We start from the raw sequence: 16,316 nt of genomic DNA on the forward strand, positions 1-16,316 counted from the left end.
TGTGACTTTCCATAGATAATTCAAAAGGTTATGTTCTCAAACGAATTCAATGTACCTACCCCTACCCCATCTCTAAGAGATTCTGGGCGATATTTGGATTTCTGGCACTCGTTTTATTATTATTTTTTTTAAAAAAAAATCCGCTCCGTTTCAGTTTTTCAGCTCTCCCTAAATTTTTTTTTTGCTATTTTGCTACCTTTCCATTATCCCTGCGGAAAGAAGCCTAAGAGCCCTGTCAGGAACTGCGGGGCAGGACGGGGCAGGGAGGCACGGCAACCCAGTTTGGGGGCTGGGTTTTCTTGGAGCTCGCCTTTGAAGCCTAGAGCAGCGTTTCCCAACCTTAGGAACTTGAAGATGCGTGGACTTCAACTCCCAGAATTCCCCAGCCAGCATAGCTGGCTGGGGAATTCTGGGAGTTGAAGTCCACGCATCTTCAAGTTCCTAAGGTTGGAAAACGCTGGCCTAGAGCGGGCATCTCCTGCTGCGCCCTCCCTCCGCAAGATTCTGCAAATAGAGAGCGAGGCTGTCATCAAGGCCTGGGCCGCCGCCGCCACCACAAAGAAGAACAAGCGGATAAGAAATCAGTCGAAGAAAAGCAAGAAGAAGAAAAAAAAACCAACAAAAACCCGCTGCTGCCGCCTCCTCCCACTTCTTGGGGAGGGGGGGGAACCCAACCGCAACTGCCAGATTCAAACTAGCCAATCAGGTTCCAGGTGGAGGAGGCGGGCATTCTCGGTGGAAACCAATGAGGAGCCGGCATATTGGGAGGTGGGGACATCCTTAGTGATTTCAAACGGTGGGCGAGGAGAGGCCTGGGGTTTACCTTTCTCCTTGGCTTCGGTAAGTGTCTTTTTTTTTTTTCCTGCGTCGGTGAGTGTCTGCGGGGCGGGGAAGGCTGGGGCTCCGGAGCAGAGTCACCGGTACGAGGGGGCCACGCTCCATCCTTCTTCGCCGGCCGCTTCTCTCGCGAGGCGTAAGGCCGCTCCCGTGCGGTGGATGCTCCGGGAACCTAAAGCCGGAAGCCGCCCTGACAGCCTCTCTGGCTGGCGCAATTTGAGCCCCGCTTCTCTTTACATCGGGTCCCGTGTGGGCAGTGGAGAGACCCTGGCGGGGCTAGCTGTGGGATCTAAGAGGCGTTCAGGGACTTCCTGTCCAGTGGGCGTCTCCTCTTAATAGGTACTGTCACCGAGACCGGTGTTTTCATGTGCTGAACCACCAACTAGCCCGCTTGATATCGTTCTAGACCAGGGGTCGGCAACCTCGGCTCTTTTATGACTCGTGGACTTCAACTCCCACAATTCCTGAGCCAGCCATACTGACTCAGGAATTCTGGGAGTTGAAGTCCATGAGTCATAAAAGAGCCGAGGTTGCCTACCCCTGGTCTGGTGGGAAGAAAGTGGGGGATCTTAGCTTACTGGCTGTTGAGCCAGTTAGTTAACTAACGTGATCTGATTATTAGCAACCCAGTTCCCACTGCTTAAAGGAGGAAGTCAGCTATGTAAGTGGATGGGGCTATTACTATTCGTAATATTTTGCTAGTGGTTTATTTTGTGGGATGGATGAGTGAATGGTTTCATAGTTATCAGAAAAAGCACCTGTCACCACTTGCTCATCTGCTCTTTTCCTTGGAAATAGAAATCCCATTCTTAATTTTCTATTTTTGCTTTAAAAAAACCCCCTTCCCCCTCCCTCCTCCCCCCCTACCTCCCCTCCTCCCCCCTCCCTCCTCCCCCCCCTACCTCCCCCCTCCCCCCCTACTTCCCAGAGCTGAATACAAGGTATATATATATATATAAAAAAGCAAACCTAAGCAACCATATACTAACAACTATAAATTCTAAAATCCATCACTCTCTAGCTTATATAGGATAAAACAAACCTTAACAATATTAAATATATGTATAAAAAAAACTAGAATAAGAAAAGGACACTCTCTAGCTTATATAGAATGGAACAAACCTTAATAGTATTAAATATATATTAAAGACAAAAAAAAAGGAAAAAGAAGAAAAAAACCCCTTCTCAACCCTATACTTATCCTAAATAAACTCCATCCATTTTATCCATTCCATGATATAACATTCTTACAAATAATTTTCCAAATTAACCAAGGATCCCAAATCAAAAAACTTTAAAGTCAACTCTTCTGTAATCGGCCGTTCCTCTTCCAGTACCACAATCCAAAAAAGCTCACCCTTTCCACAGAACCACCAAATATAAAAATATATTGCGTCTACACCCAAATCTTTTCCCCCCTCCCCTACTTGACTACTTGACTATATCGTAAAAGTTCCATAGACTTCTGCAATTCCTGCTACTTTCTCTTCTTAGATCGTTTTGCAGCAGCACGCGTCACCCTCTGTTTTATAGATTCATCCGACGAGGTTGTATCTTGATCTCCTCCAACACCGTTGTCTTCTATCTGACCATCTTCGGCCTCTTGATGCACTCCTCCTCCAGATCCCTTTCCAGCTTCCAAAAGTGTTAATGGCGTTGCATTTAAAACATTATTGTAGAAATCACACGCTTGCATCACAGTAACCAAACGGTACTTTTTACCTTCGTGCGTCACCATCAACCCCACTGGGATCTCCCATCTGAACCTTATATCTCGCTGCTTGAGCTCTTGCACAAGAAATGTAAAATCCTTCCTTCTCCTTAGAATCTTTGGAGGAATTTCTTTTAAGACCAAAACTTCTTGATTAGCAATCATAACTTTAGTATCATAAGCAGCTTGTATAACTTCATCTCTAGTTTCCCTTTTTGCAAAATATACCACCACATCTCTAGGCAACTTTCTCTGTTTGGCAATCCATGAATTCACACGAAACACTTTGTCCATGCCTCCTTTTATTTCAGATGCTGGCTGTTTCAACACTATTTCAAAAGCCTCAGAAACCAGCTGCTTTAGATCTTCCTTAGTATTCTCCTTTAAGCCTCTAATTCTAATGGCAAACTGCATCTGGAAATATTGAGCAAGACACAGTTCCTTTTCCATTTTATTTTCATTCTCCAATAGTTTTGCTTCTAATATAGCATTCTTTTGAGACAAGTCTTCTAGCTTTTCCTCCAATTCTTCCACACACCGAGCCACTTTAAACACTGAAGTCAAGATGTCTACCCTCATCGCTTTGAGCTTCTGTTCCATCCTCTCCTCCATTCTCTCCTCCAATTTCTCCAATTTCTCCTCCATCTGTGCAAATCTAATATTAATTGATTCCAAAATTACCTGGGTATGTTTTTCAAGAGCATCTTGTAAGTCCTTTGATGTCAATACATCAGGAGGATGCAGCGCCTGCAATAATGATTGTTGCACGGGAGAAGTTCCAGCACTCCGAAGAGTTTTAGGGGGTGGTTTAGCCGCCATCTTTTACCAAATATGACGCACTTTCACTTCAGATTTGTAATCCAAAAAAGTCCATCAAGCTGGAGAGTAAAACATAGTAATCCTCTTTACCATTTCCTCTTGTATCGCTCTGCCTGCTCCTTTAAATCATAGTCATTCCTTCAGGCAGGGGTGGTCGCAGACGGCTGGCTCTGCTCCAAGAAGTCAGGAGCAGAGGCGACGGCCAGCTGGGAGCAGCCCAGGCTACGGGGGAGTTCAATCCTTCAGCCGCCCAAGCCATAAGCTCAGGCGGCCCTGGAGAACTCTACCCCTACCTGGGAGCTCGCCCCCTCCTCTTCTCCCGAGGAGGGGGCTTCGGATTCGCCCGAACAGCTGATCGGCGCTGTTTCGGGCGAAAAAACAACAGCTGAGCCGCGGGCAGCCCGGGAAGGCTCCCTCCGTCGCTGCGGAGCCACCGGAAGTCCCTAAATTGTAAATTGTAAATTCCTAAATTGTATTTCAAAACTTTTCAATAAAAAAAAAGAATAAAAAAAAAGATAGAAGCAACGGTGCTATTCAATAGAGAATACTGTCAAAAAAAAATTTTTTTTCTATTTTTGGTGGAAAAAAGGCACTGTCCTTGGGAACAACACCCCAAAGGCACAAACATTGAGAATATTTCAGAAGGAATCTGATCTCACCAGTTATATGTTATAAGCTACAATTAATGCCCAGTGGTTATCCTCTGCACAGACATGGGAACTTAGCTGCTACCTAAAGTTTTAAGCAATGGCTTTTTTCCATTCTTCAACTAAAGGAACACAGCACAAAGTCATACTCCTACTTGCTCACTTCTTTGTGTGAGTGAATGACTTTTAGGAGTTGTTACTATTAGCACTATGAAGAAATGAGCAAACTTTTAAGTTCTACATGAATTATGTTTTCCTGAGGAGTACCCTTAAACAACTTAGCTTTGTTTCCATACTGATGCACCATCATATATATTGAAAATGTAAGGGTAGGTAATCCCATTCTTGTATCATGCACTTAATTATCTATAGAAGAACCTTTTGCTCTTCACAATAGAAAAAAAAGTTTGTTAATAACTACAGCCAATGCCCAGAAGGAGACAGATGAGCATGCAAAAGTTTATTCTTGGTCATGCTTACTGTTCATGTGTTGTGATGGTGTAGTAATTGAGTAACAGTAGCAGCTGAAAGTAGTTGCCACTGATTTTTCACATTGGCTTCTCAGCTGTCTTCATTTCTTGGCAGTTATTTAACTTCCTCAGTACCAGTAGAATTATTTTTTTGAGAAGAGGGGGATGGAAATAAGAACATAGTAAAAACAGGGATCAGTGGGCAGTAAGGCTACTTATTTTGCTTGCATAATCCAAAATTAATTGATTTCAGTGATGTGCAAAGGGAACTGAAATATGTGCTTTCTTTATTTCTAAGCAGGAGTTTCAAAAATACAAAAATCTGCTTATACCAAACAAGTATGAAAATATCCTAGCAATCTGGTTTAAATATTTGATAGTTATGCCTTGAAATCTGAAATATCTAAACTATGAAACTGATAATTCCTCAAAGGACAAACTATTGAAGTATTAAGACTGCTGAAGCCATTTTCCTTGCTACCTTTTCTTTCTCAATGTTTCTTTCATTATGGTTGCTAAGTGCCCTTTATTCCAGAACTTGGAAAGTCAATAGAACATAATGGATTGCTATTTCAGAACACAATTGTACTTATACTCTCTAGAACATGCTATAATGTCAGAATATCTTGCCTTAATGTCTTAATCAAATATTAGTGTACTGAAATAGATTCAGGGACTGCATTCTTTCTAATAGCAATTTCTCTGCAATGGTAATAACATCTACAAGATTCAGTTTGTTGGTTGGTATATACCCACATTTAGGGATCACTGAGATCAAGGGTAGCTTTATGATCTGGATCTTGCACTTGATTTTTAGATTTCTGGATGTAGATACTATGGTAGACTTCAGTGCTTACGAATGGATTGCAGATTAATGCCTGAGAATGTTTCATTTGAATGGGATCATACTTCAAGTGACAGGTTGACATTGCATAAAGCAGAACATTAGTAAATATATGTTGAAATAATCCTATGCTTTCAGTGTTGTAAAGACTGGCTTCCTCAGTTTAGTTGTGATTGTGCTGAGAAAAATGCAAGAGAGCTTATTTTATACTATTTTAAAAGATGTCTTTTAGTTTGGTAGTAGATTGTTTATTTTCCTTTTTTTAACCATAGCTTTTGTTTTTACTTTTTATAAAATAAAGTCATAGTTTTCTGATAGTTATTAAAAAATATAGGGGTGAGAATGCTAAAAATGGCAACCATATACACGGTCTGCAGTGTATGTGTGTGTGTATTGATACACATATTCCAGACTGTGTACAAAAGGAAAATAGCTTGCAACATAATGCTGTTTTCAACAGCAAGATCTTATGGATGCTTATGGCTATAACGATGTACACATTGCTGGACTAAAATGAGGCCTGAATTATAATCTTACTGGGCAACTTAGGGCCATTTGTTGTTTCAATTCAACCAATCTCATAGGGCAGGGCTTTTCAACCAGTGGTAAAGGTACCACCTGTGGTACATTGGCACCTGGCAGGTGGTACGTGACCATCCTAGAAAAGTGGTAGCGGGGGAGGGGAATGAGCTGAACTGGTGGCAGCACCACACAAGCCTGAGCGAGAGATGGCTGGAGCTGCAGGACTGTCAGGGCTCAGTGGAAGCGCCAGGATCAGCTCTTCTTCGGGGCTATCAGGACTCAGCAGAAGCACCAGGATCAGCACCAGGCTCCAACTGAGCTCGGCCTGATCCTGGCACTTCGGAGCCCAGAAGAAGCGCCCATCAGCTGGAATGTTGCAGCATCTCCAGGGTCTTGTGATTTACATTCAGATGCTTGGCAACTGATTCATATTTATGACGGTCACAGTGTCCCAGGGTCATGTGAAGTGACCAAAACCTGCTGTTAACCACCCAGCAGACGGGGGGGGGGGAATAAAAACCAAACACTGCACCCCCCCACCCCACTCCCGCTGTCAATCCTCAACAGAAAGGCTCATAACAATGAAAACCTCGGACAGGAGGAAGAGCACCGCCAGGCGTGCAGGCAGGTGTCTTGCTCAGCTGTGGCTTGGGGGGGCACTTTTTGCAGTGCCATTGTAACTTCAAACAATCACTAAGCGAACTGTTGTAAGTCGAGGACTACCTGTACTTCATCACTTTTTTCCTTTCTTTGTTTTTCTTTTTTTTCCTTTTTGGTCATCAAGTTTTTGACACCTTGCTAGGCGACTGGTGGTACTCATATGTTGCTATATCCTAAAAGTGGTACAATGGGTGAAAAGGTTGAAAAGCCCTGTCATAGGGTTCATGGTATGTGGAAAACTAGGAGAGAGCACTGTGTATATCTTTTTGAGCTCTTATACAAAAGGTGGGATATAAATTGAACAAACCTTTGAATTTAATGGAACTTTATGCATACAGAAGTGAAAATATTAGTCTACAGAAGCTATTGGAAGGAAAGGAAGCCAACTGTGTCAACATTTGTATTATTGCTGATTGCACTTATAGTGATACTGTTTCATAGAATGTTCTTGATGCTGATTTATTTTACCAAATTTCTGTCCATTTTCCAACTACCTGTAAAAAAGAGAGGTATTAATTTGTACCTGTTTCTTACTCTCTGACTCTTGCTACAAATTTCTAACATACAAAAAGCTTTGAAATGTTAAAGAAATTGACTTTTAAGTGTCTTGTATTTTCTGACAATGAATGAATAATTCCTATCCAGACATTGTATTTGTTGCAGTATTTGTCTTTGTATTAATTTGTCATTAAAAGATTTTAAAGGGGAAAAGGGTTTGCATAGGAAACATGGGCTCTTTAGTTCACATGCTGTAAAAAGCAATACTCTATTTAATTAAAATTTTCTTGTAAATATGAAGCAAGAGAACTCAAACTATGAAAATTGAATAGAAAATTAACATTGCATTAACTCTTTCAGCTGAGTGCACAGGTGCATTTTGTTAAGTTTTTAACATGGCAGGGCAATTGTTAGAAAAAGACATATTTTTGGAAATAATTGGTAGCCAAAATTATCGCAGTAGGTTTTCTAAGGATGTAAAGGGTAAAGGTTCCCCCGCACATGCGTGCTAGTCGTTTCCGACTCTAGGGGCCCGGTGGTCTAAATTCAGAAAATCAGGATCTCAAGACTGGCAGTGAATTTCCAGGCTTTCTTTCGGGGAAAAAGATGCCATCCCACTGAACTGGGCGGGTAGGTAGGTTGCTACCTGCGTAAAAAAGTTTGTGTGTGTGTGTTTTTCCTGTATTACTCTGTGGGTAATCAGAGTAGGATCCATTGCGTGTCTTCATCTTGCATGCTAGCAAAACCAGCTGTGAAGACTGAAACATACAGCGGCGCTTTACGCACGCTGTACTTGTTGCGTCCAATTGTTTTGTGCTTTTTTTTAGACCGGCCGAACTGCGCATAATGAACGACTCTTTTTTATTATTATTAAAGTTTTTTAAAAAATTTTTTTACAATACATATCCCCAAAACCCACCTGCCCCAAACCACGCCCCCTTCCCTCCCCCCCCCCCCACTTCCCAGAGCTGAATACAGGACTATAGATATAATAATCATATTCTAACAGATTATCCATTATAAAATTAACCAAATTCATAATGTGCTTTAACTCGCCTTTAACTTAGATAACATTCAAATTATTTAATAATAATAATAATAATAATAATAAATAATAATAATAATAATAATAATAATAATAATAATAATAATAATAATAATAATAATAATTGCTGCCTGCAATTAGTGCAGGTTCGAGTCCCACCAGGCTCAAGGTTGACTCAGCCTTCCATCCTTCCGAGGTAGGTAAAATGAGGACCCAGATTGTTGGGGGCAATTAAGCTGACTTTGTAATAAGGCCGCTTGGGGTGTGTGTGTGAAAGCCCTAATAAGCAGGCATATACATAGAATGAAGGCTATTGCTAAGCACATTGATTTGTGCTTTAGATTGTAAGCCGCCCTGAGTCTTCGGAGAAGGGCGGGATATAAATGTAATAATAAATAAATAAATAACAACAACAACAACAACAACAATAATTAATAATAATAATAATAATAAAAATAAAAATAACTGAAACAAAAATATAATCAATAATGAACCACTCTTTTTTGAGTTGTGCGGCCCGAGACCCGGTTCCCTCTTGGCCCGGTAGGTCAAAAAGCAGCAGCAGCACGTGAGAACGCTAAACCATTTTAAGTTGACTCTCGAAGTCGGACTTTCAAACTTTCCCCTCCGGTCCTCCGCCGCCGAGGCGAGCCGCGGAGCGGACTCTGCGCATGCTCCTTCCCGGGAGGCGGGACCCCCCCCTTGCCTTTGTTTGTCACGTGGCCCGGCGAAGGCCCTGCTCTCAGGTGCGGTGCGAGTCGGAGGCTGGCGTCGCCGGCCTGCAACGCGCTCCGCCCCGCCCCGCCTCGCCTCGGAGGAGGAGGAGGAGGTGCCTTTTTTTTTTTTTTGCCGGTAAGGAGATGCGGTTGCCCGCCAGCTCCTTTTAAGCGGCGCTACCGTTGCTGGGGTGAGGAAGACTCGCGGCCTACCTAGCTCAAACTGGGTAAGTCGTCGTCGTGGTCGTCGTCGTCGCCCGGCAATCGGCTCCAGGTCAGGGCGGCGACCGATTCCCCCAGGGAGGGGCCCCAAGCTCCGGGACGGAGGTTTTGCTAGGCTGGGTTGGTTGGCATAAACCAGGGATAGGCAACCCTGGCTCTTTTATGACTCGTGGACTTCAACTCCCAGAATTCCTGAGCCAGCTGCGCTGGCTCAGGAATTCTGGGAGTTGAAGTCCACGAGTCATAAAAGAGCCAGGGTTGCCTACCCCTGGCATAAACAATGCCCGGGGAGCGGCCTGCTCCTCGGTGGCGTTTGACTTCGGAGTAGATTTAGAGGTGCCGGAGAGCGGGTTTTTGTGTGTGTTTTTTTTCCCCCGGAGCGGCGGTAGCGATGGGCGATGTTGAATTTTGTCAGTGTCGACTGACTGACTGAGCTGCAGCTGCTGGGAGCCCTGGCTCCACTTCTGTTGGGGCGGGAAACGAGAAGAGGTGGTGATGAGTATCCTCCTGGCTGAGTGGCTGTCGCAGGAAAAAAAGGGAGCTGCTCTGAAGATGTCGCCGACCCAGAGCTGTGTATATCTTGTGGGGAAGGGGCAAAGGGGTGCGATTTTGGAGAAGGGAAACGCAATAAGCCCATAACGATATTGAAACATCTGAGAAAGACCGGCTAGGGAGAACAATGAGATGCCCCCCCCTCCCTTCTGATGCTCCCATCAGAAATAACAAGAGATAAGACTTCTAATTGACATGCCTGATTCCACTGATATTAGTGCGTGAGTACTATAAATAAAATGAGGGCACGGATCATGAAAGAGGAGGGAATTTATACGGGGTGTAAATACGTTGCTCTTTCTGTTCATCAAATATTGGATATATATGCCTTAAAATATTCGACTGTGTATTGTACTTTTGAGAGCAATGTTTTGAAAGGGCTTCAGTGAAATAAACCACATCACTTGCATTATCGGGGGGGGGGGGGGAAATAGGCAAAATAGAAATAACAGACCAGGAGAGAATGGCATAATGAATCTTCAAAGGGCTTGCCCCAAAAGCCTTGGCTTCAAGAGTAGGGAAATCATCACGGCATCTCAGATTTTTCTGAATTGAACTGAAAGACAATGACAGGGTTTACAAATTGTGCTAGGCCATGATATAGTTTGCTTGGTTTTAATTTAGTGCATTCCATGAAGCCAATTGTGGTGTTTTTAGCACATTTTTACTTTGCACAATATGAATAAATTCCATTGTTAGAGGGTAGAAGCAACTAAGTGATATATAATTGAAGAGTTTATTTGAAAAAATGCTGAGTTGTGACACTGTACACCAAATTGTAGTTTTTAAAATGGTTTAGTTCATAACCAGGGTGTAGTTAGCTCATGCTCACGCGCGTACACACACACACACACATATTACAGGTAGTCCTGAACTTATAATCATTCAAAGTTCAAAGTTACAACAGCACTGAAAAATATGGCTTGTGTCAGTTTTTCACACAAATGTTGCAGTATCTCTGCAATCGTGAATAAACTTCAGATGCTTGGCAACTGGCATGTATTTATGACAGTTGCAGAGTCCCAGGGTCATGTGTTTTACCTTTTGCGACTTCAGACAAGCAAAGTCAATGGGGAAGCCAGAGTCGCTTAACAATTGTGTTACTAATTTAATAACTGCAGTGATTTGCTTAACAACTGGCAAGAAAGGTAAAATGGGGCAAAATTCATTTAACAACTGTCTTCCTTTTGAGCTCAATTGTTCTCATAAGTGAAGAACTACCTCTACAGCACAGTATAATGTATGTATCAACATTAAGAGACTATACTTATTTTTACCATTGGTCTTCTTTAAAATAACTTTTGTTAAGAAAAAATAATAATTAGGTGACAGCATGAAGCAATATGCAGAGTAATTCAATATATGAAGGGGTGGGCTCCTACACTTCCATAGGGATATAAAAGAGTTATGTACAGATGTTGTAACATGTGACCCTGCTTACCTTCAAAAGTATGGGAATTGTGACAATGAACGGAGAGATTTGGGGCCTTTATAGCAAATATATCTGTCTTAAATTATGTTTATATTATTTAGACACTGTTAGAAAATTAGAACAAAAATTTATGATTTTTTTCCTTAAAACTGTTCTTCATTATCAATCAAGTAACAAGTTAAACATAATTTATTTTTTTAGATTAAAATATGCTGTGATTGCAGGGATTATTTACATTTTTAAAAACATATTCATATTGGAACTGTACTGTATTTCAAATAACATCCCAATTATTTTTCCCCCAAACTCCTGCGCTTGCTTTCCGGGGAAAAAATTTATTATGCATGAAACTTGCTTCTGACTATAAACAGTAAAGTTGAATAACCTGGACTACTTACATTATTTGTGAACAGTAATCCCAGAAAATGATAACTACAACAATAAAAACAACGATGATAATGATAATAAAGCTGGAAGGGTCTTTGGAGGTCATCTAGTCCAACCCCCTGCTCAGGCAGGAAACCCTATACCATTTCAGACAAATGGCTGTCCAGTATCTTCTTAAAAACATCCAGTGTTGAAGCATTCACTGCTTCTGGAGGCAGGTTGTTCCACTGGTTAATTGTTCTGTCAGGAAACTTCTCCTTAGTTCTAGGTTGCTTCTCTCCTTGACTAGTTTCCATCCGTTGCTTCTTGTCCTACTTTCAGGTGCTTTGGAGAATAGCTTGACTCCCTCTTCTTTGTGGCAGCCCCTGAGATATTGGAACACTGCTATCATGTCACCCCTCGTCCTTCTCTTCATTAAACTAGACATACCCAATTCCAGCAACCGTTCCTTATATGTTTTAGCCTCCACTAATTATAATTAATTACATATACAAGATTTATATATGTATTAAGCCACGTTATTTTGTTGGTTCACATAATAATAATGTTCACATAATGTTTTGTTGGCTCACATGGTAATGCTAACTTTTGTTGGTTCACATAATGCTAACTGTAAAGCAGGGTGTACAAGTCTCAATTCATGGGATTGAGCAAAACATTGAGAGCTGCATCTCCCCAGTTAAGTTTACTTATCCCATTGGGTTCAGCAAGAAAGAGGTCGGGATCCTGTCTATTAACAAGTGCCATCTGGTAGACCCCATGAAGAGAACCTTTTCTGTTGCAGCACCTGCCCTTTAAAGCATCATTCCCTCCTTTCCCCCCCCCCAGTAAATATTAGATTGGCCCCAATTCTGCCTTCAAGACATGGTTTATTACCTAGCTTGGGGATCCTGATGCATGGTGGTGCCTGTGCAATAACTGTGTTCCGTAGTGTCAGATTATCCGTGGGACTCCCTTTTCCTAACTACAACCACCTGTCCAAATAGATATGGTGGCATGTTGCTTGTCCCTTCCCTTAAACATCATCACCTTATGGGTGCTAGGAAGCATGCCTTTTCCGTGGCAACTCCCTAACCTATGTAATGCAAGTAGTCCTCGACTTACAACAATTCATTTAGTGGCTGTTCAAAGTTACAAAGGCACTGAAAAAAGTGACATGACCATTTTCACACTTATGACCGTTGCAGCATCCCTGTGGTCATGGGATTTACATTCAGATGCATGAAAACTGGTTCATATTTATGACGGTTGCAGTGTCCCGGGGTCATGTGACCATCTTTTGCAAACTTCCGACAAGGTGTATCTGTCTTGGCTACACTATGACATTTATTGTCCTTTATCTATTTAGAACAAAGGTGTCAAACTCGCAACGTCACGTGACGTGTCACGGTGTATTGTGATTGTTTTTCCATTGCTGGCAACGGGGTGGGCGTGGTTTTGGCATGACACATCCGGCCCTTGGGCCGGCAGTTCTGATTTAGAATAACAAAAGTCAGTTAACAACTTCTTGCTTAGCAACAGAAGTTTTGTCTCAATTGTAGTCATAGGTCGAGGACAGCCTTATTCTTCCCCTTGAAGTTCAATAGGCACCTTACTCTCCTAGCCTTCTGAAAAGCACTTAAGACTTGTTTAAGCTCCAGGATAGGATGAAGTGACTGCACATCAGAAGCTTAATTTGGTGCCCGGTTTTGGTTTTTAATGTTTGTGGTATTAATAGTTTTATGTGATATTAATAGCTTTAATAAGTAATAGTTTAATGCTTTATTATCTATATTGTTTTAATTCTTAATATATTTTATTTCTTTAAAACAATTATATAGTTGCACAGAGTTTGGTACAAAATGGGCAGGTAGATAAATATTGTAAATAAATAAAGTTTGATTTGTTGTTGGTGGATTTGTTTTTACCTGGGCTGCTGATTATATGTGTATGATTTTTTTTACAGTTATTTTAATAGTGTTTCTAATTGTAGTTAGGTAACCTAGAGTCGTGAAATTGAAATAAAGCCAAAATCAAGAGAATGGAGTTAATCAAGTAAACTGGAGGTTTAATTAACCATAGCCAAGTGTGTATCAAACCCAACTACTCTGTTTAATATGATGACTCCTACGTGATTTGTAGGATGAAGTGGTTAAGGAGATGGACTTGAACCAATCACATCTTGATTTGAGTCCCAGCTTGATCATAGAGTTATTTGGCTGAGTTTGAGCTAGTCGCTCTGTCTCATCCTAATCTAGTTCATATAGTTATTGCTGGATGTATAAAATTAGAGGTATGATGGGATATCAGGATAATGTGGAACTGAATTATTACAAAAATATATATCTCAGGCTTGTGGAAGTAGGAAGCATGAGAAAGAAACTTCAAAAAATTCTGTGTTGATTTGGGTTAGGAATAAGTTGAGATAAAAAGAAACTTCAACAGGTTTTTGTTAGAATAAATAACCTTAACCACATTAAATTGTCCATATTAAAAGGGCTGACAATGGAAGATCCTCCATGTATTACCCTTGAACTGTCAAATAAAAATTAGAATATATATTTATGTGGTTAGGATTGCAGGAAATTATTTTCACATAATTATGCTTCTTTATGCTATTTATTATGCTATTATAAATTTTAATGAAAACTGTCCATTTTAATCAATTCTAGAATTAATTTTTAAATCTAACTTTTAAACAAAGGCCACAAAAGTATCTGTTAGGTTGGATGCAGTCACCTAAATCACTACCAGTTCTAAGATTTATTATTTATATAGCTTTGTTATGTAGATGGATAAATGAAATCCTGCTCTGGAATCTGAGATAAAGAAGATCAAGGTCAGGAGTAAGATACACCATATATAAAAAGAGAGATGACTTAAAGAAAGCTTAATGGCACCTCTCTTTTATCTGCTCATATAGCAACTGTTAAATATAAAATGAGATAAAAATCTGAATGAATGTGTTTAATCTGAGCTGCATTGCATTGAAAGTATTGAGTAAATGCTGGATAGTTAGGGAAACTTGTATTAACAATTATTTTTCTTTATGACGGTCCTTTACAGTGAATACCTGTAAGCCCCACCCATCCATGCAGCTTACTCAGAGTTAATGTTAATGGGCTGAAGAGATGCAGAGTAGTCACTGGCATAGTCCCAATGTTGCTTAGTCATAACATAAACCACTTCTAGGGATGTGCAGAAAAATAGCCTGAAATTTGGCTTGAACATTGAGTGAGAGAGAAAAAAAGCTTCCATCTTCCTAAAAAGCTCTTAGGACAAACTTGGCCTGGAGAGAAAATAATTTTGCCTTTGTGAATGTGGGAAAGCTGAGAGAGAGGTTAGAGACATTACCATGTAACCTGGGCAGTGGGACAGTATCGTACAGACAGGGAGAAGTTATGGAGGTGGGATTTCCCTCATGGATTGCAAATAATAGTAGTAGTAGTAGTAGTAGTAGTAGTAGTAGTAGTAGTAGTAATTTGGAAGGGACCTTGGAGGTCATCTAGTCCAACCCCCTGCTCAGGCAGGAAACCCTATACCATTTCATACAAATGGCTGTCCAATCTCTAAGGAAGTTTCTCCTTAGTTCTAGGTTGCTTCTCCTTCATTAGTTTCCATCTGTTGCTTCTTGTCCTGCCTTCAGGTGCTTTGGAGAATAGCTTGACTCTCTTTTTTGTGGCTGCCCCTGAGTTATTGGAACACTGCTATCATGTCACCCCTCACTTTTCGTTAAACTACACATGCCCAATTCCAGCAACCGTTCCCTATATGTTTTAGCCCCCAGTCCCCCAATCATCTTTGTTGCTCTTCTCTGTACTCTTTCTAGAGTCTCCACATCTTTTTTTACATCGTGGTGACCAAAACTGGATGCAGTATTCCAAGTGTGGCCTTACCAAGGCATTGTAAAGTGGTATTAGTACTTCACGTGATCTTGATTCTATCCCTCTGTTAATGCAGCGTAGCACTGTGTTGGCTTTTTTGGCAGCTGCAGCACACTGCTGGCTCATATTGAAGTGATTGTCCACTAGGACTCCGAGTTCCCTCTCACAGTTACTACTATTGAGCAAGGTACCACCTATACTATACCTGTGCATTTGATTATACCTGTGCATTTGAGAGGAAATTCTAAAGGTGACCCCAAATTTCTCTGCAAAATGGGGAGGGGGATCTTAAAAAATTGATTTTTTACATTTACATTATTGAAAATACGAAAGTCTCCCCCCCCACACACACACACAAACCAACAACAACAATCCTCTGCTACATAATAAAGTATGGGTATTCATTTCTTAGATTCTGTTCATTTTTATTTGGTGGGGAAAAAAACCCAAAAAGTATTGGCAGCATTGGGTCCAGTGATTAAAGAGCCAGGCTAGAAAGTTTCAGTCTTGCCTTAGACATGAAAACCAGCTGGATGACTTTGAGTTAGTCACTCTTTCTCAGCCCAGTTCATCTCATAGGATTATTGTTGTGGGAAAAATAGGAAAAGAAAGGTGTTAGGTATGTTCTCTGCTTTGAGTTATTTATAAAAAATAGTGAAGATGGGATGAAAAGATCACCCTTCCTGCAGAGAATGAAACATTACAGGATTGGAGATGGAGAATGCCTTGGTAAATCCATTTAGAGCACAGCTTTAGTCCCTAATTTTTCAAAGAGCAAATTTTGTTTTGTTTCATTATCAATGGTTAGTCAAGTTATTTTGTTATGTTGCCTTCCTAAGAAATTGGAGAAGAAAGTGACTATTTTAATTTCTGGCAGCTACATGGATATTTCTATATACGTTTGATAAAAGAATATAGAAACAGTTCGATATTTCCTTCTTTAAAATGTTGGATTTCCTCCTCCTCCCCCCCTTATTCATGTAGCCCAGTGTTTTTTACTGGTCTCCTTTCCAAGCAGTAATCAAATCTCACTCTAATTTTTTTGAGACCAGTAAAGTTGAACTGGGTGCTGTCATCTGGTGAGAGACATA

The 16,316-nt window shown here is 41.0% G+C and overlaps 1 protein-coding gene across 4 annotated transcripts in view; it reads left to right on the forward strand.

Annotated features, from left to right (window-relative positions):
- The first annotated feature begins 769 nt into the window (after window positions 1–769).
- Window positions 770–16,316, forward strand: part of CKAP5 (cytoskeleton associated protein 5) — an 81,974-nt gene continuing 66,427 nt past the window's right edge. For 3 of the 4 annotated variants that reach the window (XM_083374074.1, XM_083374077.1, XM_083374076.1), the window contains exon 1: window positions 770–840. The gene's annotated coding sequence lies outside the window, so the exon portion shown is untranslated. Of the gene's footprint in view, window positions 841–8,904; window positions 8,997–16,316 lie in introns of those variants that run through there. The other variant, XM_083374075.1, reaches the window with a different exon arrangement.

The sequence above is a fragment of the Vipera ursinii genome (assembly GCF_947247035.1).
Source record: "Vipera ursinii genome assembly, chromosome: 1".
NCBI classification, from domain to species: Eukaryota; Metazoa; Chordata; class Lepidosauria; order Squamata; family Viperidae; genus Vipera; species Vipera ursinii.